The sequence below is a fragment of the Schistocerca gregaria genome, chromosome 7 (assembly GCF_023897955.1).
Source record: "Schistocerca gregaria isolate iqSchGreg1 chromosome 7, iqSchGreg1.2, whole genome shotgun sequence".
Classification (NCBI taxonomy): domain Eukaryota; kingdom Metazoa; phylum Arthropoda; class Insecta; order Orthoptera; family Acrididae; genus Schistocerca; species Schistocerca gregaria.
In genome coordinates this window covers 128,497,254-128,518,321 of record NC_064926.1, presented here as the reverse complement: position 1 = coordinate 128,518,321, position 21,068 = coordinate 128,497,254, and the positions used below count along the sequence as shown (strand labels likewise).

The 21,068-nt window shown below is 42.6% G+C and overlaps 1 protein-coding gene across 3 annotated transcripts in view; it reads left to right on the top strand.

The window, feature by feature from the left end:
- LOC126281600 (semaphorin-2A-like) overlaps nt 1–21,068 on the top strand; it is a 944,484-nt gene that overhangs the window by 419,481 nt on the left and 503,935 nt on the right. The window contains exon 1 of one of the 3 annotated variants that reach the window (XM_049980703.1): nt 9,064–9,124. The exons of the other annotated variants lie outside the window; for them this stretch is intronic. The gene's annotated coding sequence lies outside the window, so the exon portion shown is untranslated. Of the gene's footprint in view, nt 1–9,063; nt 9,125–21,068 lie in introns of those variants that run through there. 3 annotated transcript variants of the gene reach the window in all.

The following is a 21,068-nucleotide window of genomic DNA, read 5'->3' as shown; positions in this document are numbered from 1 at the left end:
TAACCTATCGCGATTGCGGTTTACCGTATCGCTACATTGCTGCTCGCGTTGGTCGAGATCCAATGACTCTTAGCAGAATATCATCTCGGTGGGTTCAGGAGGGTAATACGGAACGCCGTCCTGGATCCCAACGGCCTCGTATCACTAGAAGTCGAGATGACAGACATCTTATCCGCATGGCTGTAACGGATCGTGCAGCCACGTCTCGATCCCTGAGTCAGCAGATGGGGACGTTTGCAAGACAACAACCATCTGCACGAACAGTTTGAGATGTTTGCAGCAACATGGACTATCAGCTCGGAGACCATGGCTGCGGTTACCCCTGACGCTGCATCACAGACAGGAGCGCCAGCGATGGTGTACTCAATGATGAACCTCCAGATCTCTCAGCAATTGAAAACGTCTGGTCAGTGGAGGCCGAGCAACTGGCTTGTCCCAATACACCAGTCACTACTCTTGATGAGCTGTGGTATCGTGTTGAAGTTGCATGGGCAGCTGTATCTGTACACTCCATCTAAGCTCTGTTTGACTCAATGCCCAGGTGTATCAAGGCCGTTATTACTGCCATAGGTGGTTGTTCTGGGTCCTGATTTCTCGTGATCTATGAACTCAAACGGCGTGAAAATGTAATCACATGTCAGTTCTAGTATAATATTTTTGTACAATGAATACCCGTTTATCATCTGCATTTCTTCTCGGTGTAGCAATTTTAATGGCTAGCAGTGTACTTAAATAACAACTAACAGCCAAATCCAAAAACATCAACTACAATTAAGGGCTTATTAAGTGTGTAGTTTCCCTACTCAGTAACAAGTAAAAATAGTTACAGGGACAGTAATATTGTAAGATGTGCTTAATTTTAAGTTAGGCTGGTGAATTCGGCAGTGACGTAAATGAAGTTGGCTGCTTACCTCGCGGGCAGAGAGGTAAATAACGTGGCCACTGCGGATTTAGAGGATGTGAGGCAGCGATTGTTTGTTTTCCAGTACTGTCAACTCACGGACGTACGCGACTCGTACCGATCAGCCGCTATGGTTTGAGTTCTAACACTGAAGTAACACGGATACGTGAATTCACTTTATAGATTCTGTCATCTTCAAATGTGGTATTAACTTGTAGCAAGAAATATTAAACTAATTAGTGATGTAATGCAACGCACTGAGCAGAAGAAAAATGACATTCAGTACATTTAGCAATCATTTGTAATCGTGTCTCTCACTGCATACTGCATTTAATTATAAGCACAATGACAGTTATTAATCAGTTAGTCCTCTGCTGACACAGACAACATAACACTTTGTCCGGCAGTTACAGTGTCACAACTTTGGGGTCGTTCAGGGTGGCAGCAATGTGAAACAGAGAACAGTCGGCACGAAGCGTTCCGAACGGTGCCTACTTTCAAGGATCAGTGCTTGGAGGCCGGCGGCGAACTGCCCGATTTCTAGCATACTAGGGCTAAACAGATCAGACACTGTTAAGTTGACGACTGTCTCTGAAGCCAACTCAAGTATCAAACAACTTCTAGGGGCTACATGTATTTTGTTTTCGACACTTTGCGTAACTATTAAACGAATTTAAAGGTTTAAAATGCTGTCACAATCTACTCATTAAGAGATATGATCTGATGTTAAACATTTAACACAATAAGAGAGGCGTTACAGTTTGAAACTGTGTGTTTGTCATTCAGCATTTGAGAATGAGACACTAAACGACTTCCTACGTACTTCACACAAAATTCCGAACCTTTACGGAACTTTTTCTCGCCGACGCTCCCTCACAAAACAATGAAAGAAAAAATATCTTTTCCTTGCTACATTTTCGCCATTCACGCAGTAAAACTTCGGCATCTGACATTACGTTTTAATTAGTTACTACTTTACTACCGTCTGCATTCACAATACAATTTGCGGACAGTATCTGCATGTACCACTAAATATACCCGCAAAATTATATCATTCTAAGACACTCAATAGATATGACGTCATAGACATTCAGGTGGGTGAAAAATTTCTTTCTTCTCAAGATGGCGCCTAGTAAAACGTCAGCCTCACGCAAGACGTTTTAATGTATAATTTCGTTACTACTAACGTTGTTTGCAATGCAATATGCAGAAACTATCTACGTGTATGAGTGAATGAACCGGCAAAATTATATCATTGAATCACACACAGTTCAAGAGCTATGACGAGAATAATATTGAGATACGTGAAACGCGAACTTTTCTTAAAACGGAGTTCGAGTCTTTAAAGAATCCTGAGTGGGGCTTACTGGTAGTCACTAGAACGCTCATTTTACCTATAGTGGCTAAGAAATAAATAATGTATTGCCGGCCGCGGTGGTCTCGCGGTTCTAGGCGCGCAGTCAGGAACCGTGCGACTGCTACGGTCGCAGGTTCGAATCCTGCCTCGGACATGGATGTGTGTGATGTCCTTAGGTTAGTTAGGTTTAAGTAGTTCTCAGTTCTAGGGGACTGATGACCACAGCTGTTAAGTCCCATAGTGCTCAGAGCCATTTGAACCAAATAATGTATTGACTTGGTACAAAGTACTTTGATGTTAATGTGATCTACGTGGAATAAACAGTGGACTTTTTTCCTTTTTTGTTGGAAAAGCCAAACTCTTCCACTGCCAGGAAAAAAACTTCCACCTTAGGCTCATAGTGGCACCAAGGACTTCATTCTACAAAGCAGCGATCGTTTCAGCCGCAAACCAGAGTAGGATTATCAGATCATTACACCGGCGCCTCGGAACAGTGGCCGGTCGAAACGCCAGCGTTAATCGGGCGCTGCGATTTCCGATAGTTCAGATATTGGCCGTGGCGCATCCGATTGACATGCGTAAGCGCGTTATCGAATTTCGCAATAGAATAAACTTGGAAAATGTGTTGCAGTTACCCGTTTGTGCGTGGTCGAGCGGGCCTGCGATTTGCCGTCGGGCGGCACTTGTCATAAATAATGCAATAATGTTGCCATTGAAGTGCCTAACGAATAAAACTGACGCTGCTGGGAATTATCCGCAGAGCGCACAGCTTCGCCTTTGGCTCCGGGGCCCCATGTTTGGCTCTGTTATCCCCCTTTTTTTTGTTCCCTGCCTCTCGTTTTTAATTGCTCTGTCCACGATCGTATGATTTATTCTCTGCGCCGTTATATTTGCCATTTAAACAGTCCGGGCATGTATTTTTCTGTTCTGCTTGAGCGCGACTGTCCGTCGCATTGTAACGTTTCCTTTAATGTGTATATAATACGAAGTGACGAGACGAGATGTGGAGAAAGCTTATAAAATTCCAAACCAATTTTATTTTGAGTATTTCACAATAATGCACCAGTGTTAACGATGACGTTGAGTGGGATACTAACCGAGAGATGGTTAGGTACTGTACTACGAGGTTCCAATTTGGGTGGTGGTCGCAAGCATGATTATGTAACGTGGAACTACCTTATTGACGAAGTCAAGAAAAAAAGCATATACATTTAACTATTTAGTCTTTCCTTTTTTATTCGTTGTGCTCAACTATGGAGCACATTTTCTTTCTTTCATCCCAGTCCCTCTTCATTCGTTCACTGTTTTTCCTTTTGCGTTATTCTGCCTATTCAGAAATTTGTCGAACAGACTTCTCAAGAAATTTGCGCTTGTGAATTAGGGTTCTAAATTTCATTCTAACTTGAACGATTTATTCGTGAACGTCAGTTTCTATTTATTTGTGAACGTCAGTTTCTATTATATCTTCATTAACTTCCGCTTTGGTTTTGATCTATGTGGTTGAGTTTAAGACCTTTCCTATTTTTGTTGAAGCAAAGCATCGTCATGGCGTTTTCAAGCTAGACTCTACATAACGGATTAAGAAGCAATTGGTGTACATTCGTGAACACGTACTACGCCATTTCTGTAGCAGGGGACGACTCTAAAATTTTATAGCTGCTCCTCTCGAAGTCTCGTGAACATAAATTGACTTGTCGCACAGAGAGTATCTGCAGTAACTAAGTGTTCTTTTGCCATTAAAACAAATCATACAACGAAAAAGTAGCTTCACTACACTTTGCTTTGAGCTTTTTCCGCTTCATTGTCTACTGCAAAGAGGTTGGTCCATTGCAAAACTCAGTAGTTTTCAGTCGAATTCCGTCGATCTTGGAGTGAGAATCTTTAGGATGTGTTTACTATTTCCCGGTATTCGCATTATACGCAAGGGAAGCCTATAAGAAAGATAGGTCTTACAATACCTAATTATGAGAACAGCGCGAACTCTTACGGATTTTTTCTCTGTTCAGTTAAAAACTTCAGCAGGCTGCGACTGGGGTTGAAGGATCTCCAGTTGGAAATAGCTGGAAGCAGCTTTCCAGCTCCGCATTTGCCACACGACGAAATAAAACACTGCTTGAACAAATGAGATCCTGAAATTACGAAGCTTACTACATTAGACCCATAAAGGTAAAGCAGCTAACTTAAGAATGAATGAAGATCAATAGTCATCGTTCATAAGGAAAAAAATTCCACAGCCACATGTTCGAGTTCCAACAGAGACAAGCGCTGAGTACCCAGACAACGACGTTCATACTTACAAAGAACAAACAGACTACTCACAACCATAAGGAGACCACATATCAAACAGTTGCCTCTCGCAACTAAAAACATAATCTCACATAAGATAGGAGTACACCAGTATGTCATCAGGAACGTCAGAAACCTGGTAATACAGAAATAAACTCCACAGATCGAAAGAGCTCATTGATGACACAGCAGAACAATGATAACGAACACAATCGGTCAAGAATGAGATTTTCACTCTGCAGTGAAGAGTGCGCTGATATGAAACTTCCTGGTAGATTAAAGCTGTGTGCCGGACCGAGACTCAAAGTCGGTACCTTTGCCTTTCGCGGGCAAGTGCTCTACCAACTGAGCTACCCAAGGACGACTCACGCCCCGTCCGGCACACAATTTTAATTTGCCAGGAAGTTTCATATCAGCGCACACTCCGCTGCAGAGCGAAAATCTCGTTCTGGAAACATCCCCCAGGCTGTGGCTAAGCCACGTCTCCGCAATGTCCTTTCTTTCAGGAGTGCTAGTTCTACAAGGTTCGCTGGAGAGCTTCTGTAAAGTTTGGAAGGTAGGAGGCGAGGTACTGGCAGAAGTAAAACTGTGAAGACGGGGCGTGAGTCGTGCTTGGGTTGCTCAGTTGGTAGAGCACTTGCCCGCTAAAGGCAAGGGTCTCGGTCCGGCACACAGTTTTAATCTGCCAGGAAGTTTCAATCGGTCAAGAAATATTTTGCCATAAAATGGCTACTACCTAAATACAGTGGTAGCATAGGCATGAAAATGTGCCACTGGGAACAAGGACAGATATTGAAATGGAAGAAGAATTACAGTATTGCGAAACTGCCATAAAGAGATTTAATCGAAGAATCCTAAAACTGTTTAGGTTGTGCATTAAGTAAGGCGTTTTACGAAACAATTAGTTGACCAGTTTTAGCATATTGTTCTTCGGTCTAGGGATTATACCAAGTTTCATTTGCGGATGAAACGGAGAATATTCTAATAAAAGCTGCACTGCCATTCGCGTATTTGTATAATCAATACAAGAGCGTCAGAAAAAGGCATAATGTCCTCAAGCTGTAAGAAATACGTGTACTTCCTCAAACTTCCATCTTGACCGCGAGTCACTTACAGAAGTTCGACCGTGTTCTGGGGGAGTAACGAAGATATTCCCTACCGCATACTATCCGCGTGCTTAACACGAGAGGAGGTATAAGATTCAGTGAACTACGGAACATGTTCCGCAAACTGTGCGTAGGCATGTAGACATCAGATGTAGATGTAACAAACAACAGCGACACTTCACGGAAGGTGTAGAGTACCACCTCAGAAAAACGCTCTCCCTCATTTCGATCTCAGTCTGCCCTGCATGTAATAACAGGGTATTTGAGTAGACAGCATCTCACATTCAAATTCTCGACGACCGTCCTTCGCTTCTGCCAGCGGATCAGGCAACCTCTTCACTGGCTGCAGGTAGTCGAGACTCGGCTGTTGAACGAAATTTCATCAAGATCCACTGGCAACGGCGCCTTATTCCTCTCCCTCCGAAGAAGGACATGAACTTTGATTGCTTTTTTAAAATTATTACGCGAGAAGGAAGACGAGACGAGACAGAAATGAAGTTTTCATTACTAACTTTCTTCATAATCTGCGAGAAATTTCTTCTTATACTTCAGGGCTCGACTGCGTCTCGAGTTATTTCTGACACTGTACCTGCTGTGTCTAGCGAGGTGCAGGTCTGAGCGCCGTGTTGTTTGATTCACGAAAAATGGATGTACAACTTTTGCAGCCTACCCGTTAGTAATTTTTAAAGGCAACTGTTCTTCGTAAATACAAAAGGAATTGTTTGTGAAAATCTAATGTTGAACATTGCTGGCACACTGAGATAAGGTTGTAGTATAGGTTGCAGGGACCACATCAAAGGCTGAGAAAATGACAAGAGAATTTATCAAATCCACCCACAATCATGTTAAAGCTTGTGTTTAACCATCAAATACTTCTGTCAAAGGTGGCAGATTATTGACTTTATGAAACAATATCACAGTAGTACTTCAGTGAGCTTGCAAACGTAAAGTCCCTTTTTTTCCAATTCCTTTTTCACTTCTTTGATAATGAACAAACCTCTTAATAATACAGCTGTCATTTATCGGCTAATCGGCTGCAGTAACAAATAAAATTCTATCGTTGTGTGACATTAGCAGTCTTAGCATTTCATTTCTTCTATCCGCTTTATGAACACCTACAGAATATGTCGCGACAAGCGTAAATTTTTACCACAGAGGGACTCGAACCCGGATTTCCCACTTATTCAGAACTGTCACATTACCTATTACGTAATCTAAGCTCCGCCCCCAGTCTCCATTCACATTTCCAGTGTCACTGATATTTACTGCTATTATTTCTCAAAAATGTAGCGGAAGGGTTCTAACATGGGTTATATTGCAGTAGCACCAGTGATTAATGAATTACATACAGGATTGTGGTTCATCATGCCAAGGGGTTTGTTACTGTAATTATATAACACAACAGCTACATGCACTACTCTCCATTAAAATTGTTACACCATGAAGATGACGTGCTACAGATTTGAAATTTAACCGACAGCAAGAACATGCTATAATATGCAAATGATTAGCTTCTCAAAGCATTCACACAAGATTGGCGCCGGTGTCGACACCTACAACGTGCTGACATGAGGAAAGTTTCCAACCGATTTCTCATACACAAACAGCTATTGACCTGCGTTGCCTGGTGAAACGTAGTGATGCCTCGTGTAAGGAAGAGAAATGTGTACCATCACGTTTCCGACTTTGATAAAGGTCGGATTGTAGCCTATCGCGAGTGCGGTTTATCGTTTCGCGACATTGCTGCTCGCGTTGGTCGAGATCCAATGACTGTTAGCAGAATATGGAATCGGTGGGTTCCGGAGGGTAAACGAAACGCCGTACTAGATCCCAACGGCCTCGTATCTCTAGCAGGCGAGATGACAGGCATCTTATCCGCATGGCTGTAACGGAACGTGCAGCCACGTCTCGATACCTGAGTCAACACATGGGGACGTTTGCAAGTGGACAACCATTTGCACGAACAGTTCGACGACGTTTGCAGCAGCATGGACTATCAGCTCGGAGAACATGGCTGCGGTTACCCTTGGCGCTGCATCGCAGACAGGAGCCCCTACGATGTTGCACTCAACGACGAACCTGGGTGCACGAATAGCAAAACGTCACTTTTTCGGATGAATGCAGCTTCTGTTTACAGCATCATAATGGTTGCATCCGTGTTTGGCGACATCGCGATGAACGCACAAACTTCTTCTCCCTCAACTTTAATCCATTTACCAAATTACTCCTTTCCGTTCACTGGTTGCTCAAGGTACGCTTGCAATTGCTGTGTAGTTTCTGTACCAGCTGTGTACTCGTACTATGATCTTTCCCTATCTGTGTCCCCCCCCCTCCCCCCCCCCCCCAAAAAAACCTTCAGAATTTAAAAATAGTTTATTCCAGTCACCGTAGACAAAAGCTTTTTCTAATTCTACAAATGCTATTGACGTATGTTGGCCTCTCTTTATTCTGCCTTGTGACGTAAGTCGTAGGATCAGTATTGCTTCGTGTGTTCCTACATTTCTCCAGATCTTTCCCGATGTCGGTTTCCACCAGCTTTCATATTCGTCTGTAAATAATTCGTGTCAGTAATTTTCACACAATATTAGAAATACAAATGAAATGTATCGTAGATACATTATGTGGACTATTGCGAAAAATGAGTTTCAGAAATAAGTATGCGACACTGGACGCTCTTTCTAGCGTGAACACACCTGAGTTTGACGGTGAGCTGTCTTTCCATTTCTCTGGCGTCCTGTGTAAATCGACCTTGTTGTTATTGTGGTGGTGTTCAGAACGAAGACTGGTTTGAAGCAGCTCGCTACGCTAACCTCTGAACCTCTGCAAACCTCTTCATAACTACTACAGCTAGCATTCACCTGAACTTGCTGACACAGTCTAGCCTTTATCCTACTTATTAACAAGAGTTGGATATCTATGATTTTAATTAACTTTCTCAGCCATATTCTCGTGCGCTAGTCATGTGTGTTACCTGAGCAGTGCTATCTGATCAACTCCAACGACTTCTTTTGACATCTCGAAGCGCCACAACTTGAAAACATCTCGATGCTGCATCACGTGTCTGTGAGCAGTACATTGTGGTAGATTTCGATCTCTGTCCGTCCCTTCAGCTGACATCTCCCGTCTTGGCCGTTGCGGGGCTTAACGTCCGCCGTAATACAGCAAACAGGGTGAAGGCCCCGCCCCGACGACAGCTGCAGAACGCGAAGCCATGTCGGGGGTTGGAGGGAGGGGGGATTTGTGAGGCAGGCCTTTGTCGCCAGAGAGCCACCCCTCATCCTCAGCATCTCCGGAGGGAGGGAACGGCCGGTAATTCGTTCCGTGCTTCGCCGTGGAAACGAGGGCGCGGCGAGGTCAGTGTCGTGAAAGGCTGTCACTGCAGTGGGGTGCAACCAGGCAGGCTGGCCAGTGTAACAGACGTCTACTAGGTCGCGCTTCCCCGGTAGACCTCGTGAAAGCGAGCTACTCACTGGAGTAAGTTGCGATATTCATCACCACTTTTTTCTCTTTGATATCATCATTATTCTGATTGGTAGGTGTAAGGATGGGTAAAATTTTAGAAATATCGATCTACAGGGTGAAAAGTATTTAAACCGACAACCTCAGGGAGGTTGTAGGAGACATCAGAACAAATATTTTTCCTTAATGTCATTTTTTCCTATGAGGATTATTTAAACCGGCGGAGGCCGTATTACGTTCTTCAATTGTAGGCAACTGTTGTCCGCTGTAGTAGTACATTGTTTCTGTTTACTAATGATACGGTTGGTGCGTACTACGCAGTGCACCACAACGGACGAGCTGCACAACGGGTTTATCAACAAAAATATCCTAATCATACGACATTTGCTGCTGTGTACCAACGTCTGAGACCGGGTCATTTAGCAGATTACCTGGACAGGGACGCCGTCGCACGGCAGGAACGTTGCAATTTGAGGAAGCTGTCTTGCAGCTTGTGGAGCTGGATCCTTCAACAGCACTCGTGCAATTGCACGTAACATGGGGACGAATCAGACGAAGGTAAGAACAGTCCTTCGAGAGCAATTGTTACGTCCATTTCACTAACAGCGTGTCCACAACCTGGAACCAGTTGATTATCCACCCAGGGCAAAGTTTTCGCAGTGGTACGTGGAACAGTGTGAAATGCATCCTAAATTTCCATCCTCTGTGTTGTTTACCGATGAAGCAATGTTCGGGCGTGATGGAGTCTTCAACATGCACAATTCGTGTGTTTCGAGTGAGGATAACCCATATGGCACAGCTACCAGCGCTCATCAAGTGCGGTTCTTCGTTCATGTATGGGTTGATGTTGTTGGGGACTGTTTAACTGGGCCGTATCTGCTACCTAGACCATTAAATGGCGGGCACTATTACAATTTTCTCGCCAGAGCATTGCCAGAATTGCGGGAAGACGTGCCGCTCCCTACAAGACAAAGGATGTGGTCCTAACTTGACGGGGCGCCGGCACATTTCAGTCGTCGTATGCGTCGATTCCTGGACCGACGGTTCCCAGAAACGTGGATTGTCAGAGGTTGTCCTGTGCCATGGTCTGCTCGATCCCAAGATATGTCGCTCTGGACTTTTTTGTGTGGGGAGAGATGTGCAACCTCGTTTACGCAACTCCTGTTGCATCGGAAGAGGATCTGGTTGCCCGGATAGTAGCAGCAGCAGGAACAATTAAGGATACTCCTGGGGTTTTTGCCCGTGTCAGACAGAACATGATCCGACAGTGCAACCTTTGTTTACGTGTCAATGGAGGCATTTTTGAAAATCTGCTGTAATTAAAATTGGGTTGTGTTAATGTGTTGTCTCTTGGTCATAAAAAAATGGAAAAGTGTTTGTTGGTTTAATTAATTTGCCGCCAGAGAAATCTGCCTCTACCGGTTTAAATATTCCTCATAGGAAAAAAATGACATTAGGGAAAAATATTTGTTTCGATGTCTCCTACAACCTGCCAGAGTTTGTCGGTTTAAATAATTTTCACCCTGTATATTGTGTCTTGTATAGACATGCGCATTCAAATACAGAGATATGCGAACAGGCAGAATACGTCGCTGCGATCGGCAACATAAGACAACAAGTGTCTGGAGCAGCTGTTAGATCGGTTACTGCTGCTACGATGGCAAGTTATCAAGATTTACGTGTGTCTGAAAGTGGTGTTACAGTCGGTGCACGAGCGATGGGACACAGCATTTCCGAGGTGGCAATGAAGTAGGGATTTTGCTGTAAAACCATTTCACGAGTGTACCGTGAATATCAGGAACTCGGCTAAACATCAAACCTCCGAGATCGTTGCGGCCGGAAAAAGATCCTTCAAGAACGGAACCAACGACGACTGAAGAGAATCCGTTCAACCTTGACACAAGTGTAACACTTCCGCAAACTGCTGCAGATTTCAGTCCAAGTGTCAGCGTGCGAACTATTCAATGAAACATCATCGGTAGGGTCTTTCAGAGTTCAAGGCCCACTCGTGTACCCTTGACAGTACAACACAAAGCTTTGCTCCTCGCCTGGGCCCGTCAACGCCGACATTGGACTGTTGAGGACTGGAAACGTTGCCTGATCGGACGAGTCTCGTTTCAGATTGTATCGAGCGGATGGACTTGTACGTGTACGCAGAAAACGTCATGAATCCATGGACCCTGCATGTTAACAGGAGACTGTTCAAACTGGTGGGGCTCTGTAATGGTGTGGGGCGTTCGCAGTTGGAGTGATACGGGAGCCCTGATACGTGTAGATACGACTCTGACAGGTGACACGTACGTAAGCATCCTGTCTGATCACCTGCATCCGTTCATGTCCATTGTGCAATCCGACGGACTTGGGCAATTCCAGCAGGAGAATGCGACACATCACACGTCCAATTGCTGTCGAATGGCTCCAGCAACACTCTTCTGAGTTCCGCTGGCACACTTCCGCTGGCACCAAACTCCCTAGACACGAACGTTATTGAGCATATCTGTAATGCCTTGCAACGTGGTGTTCAAAAGAGATCTCCACCCCCTCGTACTCTTACAAATTTATGGACAGCCCTTCAGGATTCATGGTGTCAGTTCCCTCCAGCACTACTTCAGACATTAGTCGAGTCCATGCCACCACGTGTTGCGGCACTTCCCCGTTTTTGCTGTGGCCCTACACGATATCAGACAGGTGTACCAGTTTCTTTGGCTCTTCAGTGTAAATGAAAGATATCGACATTAACGAGATAAAAATCTTCGTATTTCGATATATTGGTCAATATTTCAATATTTACAGAAAATCGATCCATGTCACAGACATGATTAAGAAAAAATGGTTCAAATGGCTCTGAGCACTATGGGACTTAACATCTGAGGTCATCAGTCCCCTAGAACTTAGAACTACTTAAACCTAATTAATCTAAGGACATCACACACATCCATGCCCGAGGCAGGATTCAAACCTGCGACCGTAGCAGTCGCGCGGTTCCGGACTACAGCGCCTAGAGCCGCATGGCCACCGCGGCCGTTCATGATTAACAAACATCTAAAAATTGGCAAGCTAATACTTTATTACACCCAACATTAATCACTAGAAGACACATAACGTACTGTAAAATTACTTATTTACAAAAAAAACTAATTAATGACACCAATAATTATTATCGATAGACTTTAACAGTAGTGTTTGTTGTTCCACTCCAACAGCGAGCAGCGCTCGACAGTGTGAGATATTTTCCCCACTCCGGTGTCGAGCGTTATTCAGAACAATTTCCCATAGTTCGTACATGCTCCATTGTCGAATCGCACTGTTTTAGCCATCAGTTTTCTCCCAGCGACTTTGATGTCCTGATGTGTGATTCATGTCCTGTGTGTGACTGAGAAGTAATGACCATTATGAAAAAATATGCGGTACAATTTCGATGTAAATATTGTTTTTATTCGTAACCTAATTATTTTTATATATTTGACATAATAACATAGGAAGTACCCGTTTTTTAAACAAAACTTACCTCGGACAGTCTGACCGCATGTAGACATATTTTGAAGCACTGAAGGTGCAAGTTGCCAGGCAAGTGAACTGTCAATACCAAGAAACTCCTTATGAAGTTTGTGACATTCAGTACGTCACTTATAAAGGAAATAACTTTTGCTTCAGTTAGGATTTAAAAAAAAAGGCCTTTGTTGTGTTGTCTCTCTCTTGTACTAACTGTGTTACCTACAATTTAGAAGTAAATGTAAGTATTAGCTACAGATTGGTTACATAAATTTTTATACATTATAAGATGCATCTCATTAAAATGAAATAATTAGAACATAACTTACAAACCTTTTTTCTGGAAGATATCTTATAAAGCGAGCAAGATTTACGCACCAATTTTTTTCATTCCTACATTTTCCTAGAGTGAAAACCAAGGCTTGAGTAATATCACAATACTTTTGACCACCGTCTGAAAAATTAAAATCAGTACTGAATCAGAAATATTACAAACACAAATTAGTGATATTAAAACTATCGATTTTTTTAAAGCTTGGCATAGGCATCACTAAAATTTAATATTTGCCACTGTGAATTATTAATTTTAGCCGAACGATAATGAAATAAAGTAGAAACATTATTACCCGAAATAACTTGTACAGATAGTTTTTCTGTTACAACTGAATTTTAATTAGGAATAAAAGATAAAATATTTTCAACACATACAGATTTAAATTCGTGTATACGCCACCCTCAATTTATCTTCAAAGCTATCTCTGCCTCAGAACTGACTGTGATTTCATGTGAGTCATTATTACTGCACAACGTACCCTAAAAACAAAAAGATGCATGAAAGGAAACGTAATCCATAGCCTAACAATTTATACGTACAACAATAATAGGAAATAGTCGTTGTCACTTCGGAAGCCTCATTATTATTACGATCTTCATGTGTGAGACGGGGAGAGTGAAAAAGGCAAAGTGATTTTTTACGTAGTCTTAATTCATAAGTACAGTAATTAGTCCTCTCTGTCGGAAGATGACAATATACCTCGATACGCACAGGAAAGTAACTCCGAATCTTCGTTATGAAAATCTGGGCTGTTATCGTAAACTATCTGTTAACACTAATTTTGTATGACCATTACGTAATACTTACATCGTCAACAGTGGGATCATTCGTGTGGCTCATCACTGAAATATCTGAAGTCGCACGGTCGGCATCATCTTAGCAAACTCATCTGCTGTTTGAGGATGTTGATGGAGTTGGTACGGACGACGCCGATTTTGTTTTTTCGCCAGTTGCAAGTAGGCAAAATGATGTCTAAGTTTTACATTGGTAGCTAAGTTGGTTGTGTTACCACGAGTTTTATAAATTTTATCACGTAGGTTGCAGAAAACAGGTTCGTTGTTGCCTTGTTTTGAAAAGAATGTGCAGACGGCAGACGTATTTGTTTTGGAAACTGAAATCAGCTCGAAACCAAACCAAACACTGTTTTAACGGTTAGATCTTTAGCCCACAGACACAGACATACATGTAACAGCGTGGGGACCGTCCCAAAACGCACTAACACTGTATTCAGTTCCCCTTTGTACGTCGCGATAGCTAGCTTACTGTGGCAAAGCACCTAAACACCTAAAGACGTAGCTAGTAAGAGGGCGTCAGGTTGCGTCATTCTTCAGTAGATATTCTAGGTACTGCGTGAATAGCTTCGCCGTAGCGTCAATAGATGGCGTGCACCATGTCATACGCTATCCTGATTCGCACCTTTCTTGGGAATATTGTTCGTGGAAGACGTGCCTGACAAACGACGAGACAGCAGAAGCGAAACTGCTAACAAGAGAGAACTCTCGGCTTCTTGTTAGTGAAACACTTCTGATACGTGAGCTGAGCATGAAATACTCCACTTACCATAAACAGTTTCAGACAACAGAGCCCATTTTCCGTTAAATACCAGTGTAGAAATGTACGTGATTCTTGTTCCGAATGCACGTTATTTTTACAGTGCGTCGTATCTTTTCTTGAGTAAGAAGGGAAGCGCACATACCGTCTTCATAGTTGGGAGCAGGCAGTGACAATTTCCACCATTCTCCTACAGAGGTGCACGAAATACGTGATTTTGCACCTTGTACGTACCTTTTGCAATGGTAGAAACGACGCACAGGAATAGCAAGTCTTCGTGAATATGCAGTATAGTTAAGGTCAAGTTCAACTCTAGTACTCATTTGTAGCACTGAATATGAAATTAAATTGAACCCACTGTAAGACACCTATTGTCAGTTCGCAAAAGTTGGCAGCAGTTCGAATGGACAAGAAATCCGTTGATGAAAACTGTAGTTTCTTATGAATCAAAAATGAAGACATTAAAAATGTATCTTTCGAAATTTTATATTAAATACTGTTTAACTGATTTATCGAAAATTTAGATATCGATTGTATATGCCGATTTATTTCGTAGAAATCTTGATATTTCGATACTTTTTGCATATCCCTAGTATGATGGTGCTCGTCATAACATGTGTCCTACGTCTACATCCATAATCAGCAAACCACTGTGAATTACATCGTTGAAGTCACTTAGCATTGAGCAACATGTCAGGATTTCTTTTCTTTCCAGTCACATTTGGACCGCAGGAAGAATGACCGCTTAAATGCATCTGTGCCTCTTCCCTGTATCCTGGTAACGAACTGGAATCTACCAAATCTGTGATGATGTCTATGTGATGATTACATTCACGAAAACGTCGGCTTTGATAGCAACTTAAGTATCAAAATAATGCAGCGTGATGACCCAAAAATTTCATTCAAAATCAATAGCCGCCACACGCCCGATCACTTAAAGAATCGAGCCCCCATGTACAAACTGCTACAAACGTCTATTTACTTTTCAGATGAGTTAATGAATCGTTGAAGACGCGAAAACATTATCATGTTGGTTTTATTACTTACGAATTACTCACCCACAGACTAATGAAAATGTCAAAATCAAAACGATTTTTCTCCCATATTTTGTGTGGATGTAAAAGAAGAAAGGCCTTACTTGGTATGTTCTCACACACTACGCAATATTCTAACATGGGACGCGCAACTGCTACGTAAGCCGTCGACGTTGCAATTTCCCAGTATCCTGGCATTGAACCGAAGTTTACAACGTGTTTCGCCTACGACACAGCCTATGTAATCATTCCATTTTAGATCCACACTAATTGTCAGATTATTTGTACAATTTGACTAATACCGATTGTGACTTTTCTGCATTGTATGGAGTGCAGAATTTAACATTTCTGCATTTTTAAAGGAAGCTGCCGCCATACACTTTTAGGAAAAATAAATCCCTCGCCGCACCACTAATGAATTATCCGAATGGGACGGGAGTCGGTAAATGTGGTGTAGGTGTACAGACAAATAAATTATTACAATTTCTGAGAAAGTGGATGACTTATTGCGGAGAAGGAGGTTTACAAGATGGACAAGTCAATAACGCGTTAGTTCACCTCGACCCCTATGTGAGCTGCTATTCACTTTGGGCAGTGATTGGTAAAGTTGTAGAATATCCTCCTAAGGGATATCCTACCACATTCTGTCCTGCAGCGGTGAATCGTTAAGGTCCCCAGCTGGTTGGAGGGCGTTCCCCGTAACGCTGCAAATGTTCTCAACTGGGAAGAGATCTGACGACTTTGCTGGCCAAGGTAGGGTTCGCAAACACGAATACAAGCAACAGAATCTCTCGTCGCATATGGGCGGGCATTATCTTGGTAAAGGTAAGCTTAGGATGGCTTGCCGCGAAGGGTAAGGAAACGGAACGTAGAATATTTTCGAAGTACCTCTGTGTTATAAGGGCGCCGCGGATGACAACCAGTGGGGCCCTGCTATGAAATTAAATGGCATACTCGACCACCTAGGCGGGTGACAGTCATGTTGGTATCCCCCCATTGTCTGGGGCGTCTACAGACAAGTCTTTGCTGCTCATCGGGGCTTAGTTCGAAGCAGGACTCGTCACTGGAGACAATTCTACTCCAGTCAATGAGCATCCAGGCGCAATGTGCCCGACAACAGTGCAAACGGGCTTGTTGGTCTACAGACGTCAATGGTAGTCGACGCAGGGGGCGCCACGATCTCAGTCCCCTTTCTGTGAGCCGCTTAATTATGGTCCTTGTGGTCATTGAAGCACCAGTTGCACGTCGGATCGATGATAATGATGAATCCGGGCTCCTCACATTCTGCCGCCTCTCCAGGTCACCCGCTTCCTTCTTGCGCTGTGTTCGGCCATGATCCACCCATTTCTCTCGACAATGACGAATTGTGGCATCACTCCAAATGCCGAGCGAGCAGCCGCCGATTACTCCAACCAGCTCCTTTGAGCCCAACTACGCGTCCTCTCTCGAATGGTGACATCTGCGTATACACCTCATGCGCCAATCTGCGAGGCATAGTTATTGTCCAACTGGGTACGTGGAATGAAACTGGCAAAGACCTTCTGCCCTGGTATCGACGTGTCACCTCTTTACTATCCTTGCCAGTTGCTCGGTGAAATTGCGGTGTAGCATCACACATTCATCCATCGGTCGCCGGAGTTCACCATTTCACATATTCGGTCAACACCTGTATGACTATCAATTTGTGACCACTTTGGATAATTCTGTGGTAAGTCGTTTTCTTTCTTTTTTTCCTAGAATTTAACTCCACCACTTCGAAATCTTATCAAAATCTAATTGTATATTTGTACAGTTTTTTTTCCAAATAATAATAACGATATCATGTGGCTCCATGGCCTGATGCAAGTCTTTCAATTGAACATCACTTCGATGACTTGGTGTGCCCCTAACGTACCTCAGTTATCAACTGGGGAAAGTGTACCAACAGTTAACGTGCGGACCTATCACCTGCATTTCTAGCGAAGTTTTACATCACCGTGATTATACCTCATTATACATGACTGCGTCATTGGTAAGAGGACTGCGGTTGCTATTGATACTTCCTGTCAGTACTTTAGTATACAACGTACACAACAAGGTTCGCAACACAAGTCTACTTGAGTCGTTGGCTCTCCATCCAACATAACATGCTGAATACTCCCAACCAAGAAATCCTCAGCCAGTGACGACTTTATTTCGCTGCCCCATATGACTATCTTATTGTTGTGGTCGTCACTCCTGAGACTGGTTTGATGCAGCTCTCCATGCTACTCTATCCTGTGCAAGCTTCTTCATCTCCCAGTACCTACTGCAACCTACATCCTTCTGATTCTGCTTAATGTATTCATCTCTTGGTCTCCCTCTACGATTTTTACCTTCCACGCTGCCCTCCAGTACTAAATTGGTGATCCCTTGATGCCTCAGAACACGTCCTACCAACCGATCCCTTCTTCTAGTCAAGTTGTGCCACAATCTCCTCTTCTCCCCAATTCTATTCAATACCTCATCATTACTTATGTGATCTACCCATCTAATCTTCAGCATTCTTCTGTAGCATCACATTTCGAAAGCTTCTATTCTCTTCTTGTCCAAACTATTTACCGTCCATGGCTACACTGAATACAAATACTTTCAGAAACGACTTCCTGTCACTTAAATCTATACTCGATATTAAAAAAGTTCTCTTCTTCAGAAACGCTTTCCTTGGCATTGCCAGTCTACATTTTATATCCTCTCTACTTCGACCATCATCAGTTACTTTGCTCTCCAAATAGCAAAACTCCTTTACTACTTGAAGTGTCTCATTTCCTAATCTGAATCCCTCAGCATCACCCGACTTAATTCGACTACATTCCATTATCCTTATTTTGCTTTTGTTGATGTTCATCTTATATCCTCCTTTCAAGACACTGTCCATTCCGTTCATCTGCTCTTCCAAGTCCTTTGCTGTCTCTGACAGAATTACAATGTCATCGGCGAGCCTCAAAATTTTTTATTTCTTCTCCTTCTCTTTTTTTTTTTTTTTTGTTTCCTTTACTGCTTGCTCAGTATACAGATTGAATAACATCGGGGAGAGGCTACAACCCTGTCTCACTCCCTTCCCAACTACCGCTTCCCTTTCATGTCCCTCGACTCTTGTAACTGCCATTTGGTTTCTGTAGAAATTGTAAATAGCCTTTCTCTCCCTGTATTTTACCCCTGCCATCTTCAAAATTTGAAAGAGAGTATTCCAGTCTACATTGTCAAAATCTTTCTCTAAGTGTACAAATGCTAGAAACGTAGGTTTGCCTTTCCTTAATCTATCTTCAAGATGAGTCGTAGGGTCAGTATTGCCTCACATTTTCCAATATTTCTACGAAATCCAAACTGATATTCCCTGAGGTCGGCTTCTAGCAGTTTTTCCATTCCTCTGTAAAGAATTCGCGTTAGTATTTTGCAGCCGTGACTTATTAAACTGATAGTTCGGTAATTTTCACATTTGTCACTCCTATTTTCTTTGGGATTGGAATTATTATATTCTTCTTGAAGTCCTAGGGTATTTCGCCTGTCTCATACATCTTGCTCACCAGATGGTAGAGTTTCGTCAGGACTGGCTCTCCCAAGGCCGTCAGTAGTTCTAATGGAATGTTGTCTACTCCCGGGACCATTTGATTATACTTTTGTTAATACATGTTGGTATGGTACAGAGTCCAGTACTTTTTGGAAGACAAGACAAAAGGCATCCACATTATTAGCTTAGCCCGCGACATTAAGGTCATGTGAGAAAAGTGCAAGTTAGGTATCACCCATGCCTTCTTCTTCATCTCGGATCGGCATTTACACTTAAATTTCTCGACTATTTGTTGGACATATTTAAGTCTGTCTTCCATTATAGTTTTTCTCTTGTAGGTCATCTTTTTGTACAATGGAAGTTACTTCCTGATGTCGCAGCACTTGTATCCTATACAGTCTTCTAGTCAGTGTTATACTCCACGCCGATTTGCGGAATGTCCGTTTTTATCGTATAAGTGAACTTAATTTCCAGAATCCTTCTGTAACTTCACATCTCAGACGATTTTCCAATCATGCGCTTAGCTGAATCCTATTCTTCAGCTGAATATTATTGGAACTCTCTTTCCCAAATTGAGTCCTGTATTTGCTACAAGTAGATTTCTTCTAGTGAGGAATGCTCTTCTTTCCTGTACGATTCTGCTTCTTCCATCCTTCTTCAATAGTTTGTCATGCTTTATTTTGCTTCCATGACAGAAGCATTCCTTCACAACTTCATTGCTAAGATTACTGCTGATCTCATTTCCATTACTCTTCATTACGTCTGTCTTTCTTTGGGTTACTCTCAGTTCATTGCGTGTGCCCATTACACTTTACTTCTGCAGGTCCTGCAATTCAGCCTCTGCAGATGGCAATGTCATGAGCGAATCGTACCGTTGATATTCCTTCACCCTGAATTTTTAAGCCACTCCTGAGTCTTCCTTTTATTTCCGTAATTGATTCTTCGCTGTACAGTTTAGGTAACAGAGTAGAAAGCATGTATTCTCTACCTAACACTTTTTTTATTCGGAGCATTTCTCTCTTTTATTCTCATTGTTCTCTCTTGGTTCTTTCTATACATTTTATAACCCTCCTTAAGCTTCTACCTATTTCCCTAAGGATTTCAAACATTTGGAATCATTTCACGTTGCCGAATGCTTTTTGTAGGTCGGCATATTCTATGAAGGTGTGCTGAATTTCCTTATATCTTGCGTCTGTTGTACTGCACAACATAAGAGTGAGAGATTTGGAAGTAATACGGTCTTCAAATTTATTCTACAGGGTGGTTCACTGATAGTGACCGGACCAAATATCTCACGAAATACAAAGAACAAAACTTGTCTAGCTTGAACAGGGAAACCAGATGGCTCTATTGGTGGCCCGCTAGATGGCGCTGGCATAGATCAAACGGATATCAACTGCGTTTTTTTAAAAATAGGAACCCCCTTTTTTTTACATATTCGTGTAGTACGTAAAGAAATATGAATATTTTCGTTGGAACACTTTTTTCTCTTTGTGATAGATGGTGCTATAATAGTCACAAACATCTGGCTCACAATTTCAGACGAACAGTTGGTACCAGGTAGCTTTTTTAAATCAAAATATAGTACGTGGTACGTTTGAACATTTTATTTCGGTTGTTACAATGTGATACATGTACCTTTTTGAACTTATCATTTCTGAGAACGCATGCTGTTACAGCTTGATTACCTGTAAATATCACATTAATGCAATAAATGCTCAAAATGATGTCCGTCAACCTCAATGCATTTGGCAATACGTGTAACGACATTCCTCTCAACAGCGAGTAGTTCGCCTTCCGTAATGTTCGCACATCCATTGACAATGCGCTGACGCATGTTGTCAGGTGTTGTCGGTGGATCACGATAGCAAATATCCTTCAACTTTCCCCATAGAAAGAAATCCGGGGACGTCAGATCCAGTGAACGTGCGGGCCATGGTATGGTGCTTCGACGACCAATCCACCTGTCATCAAATATGCTATTCAATGCCGCTTCAACCGCATGCGAGCTATGTGCCG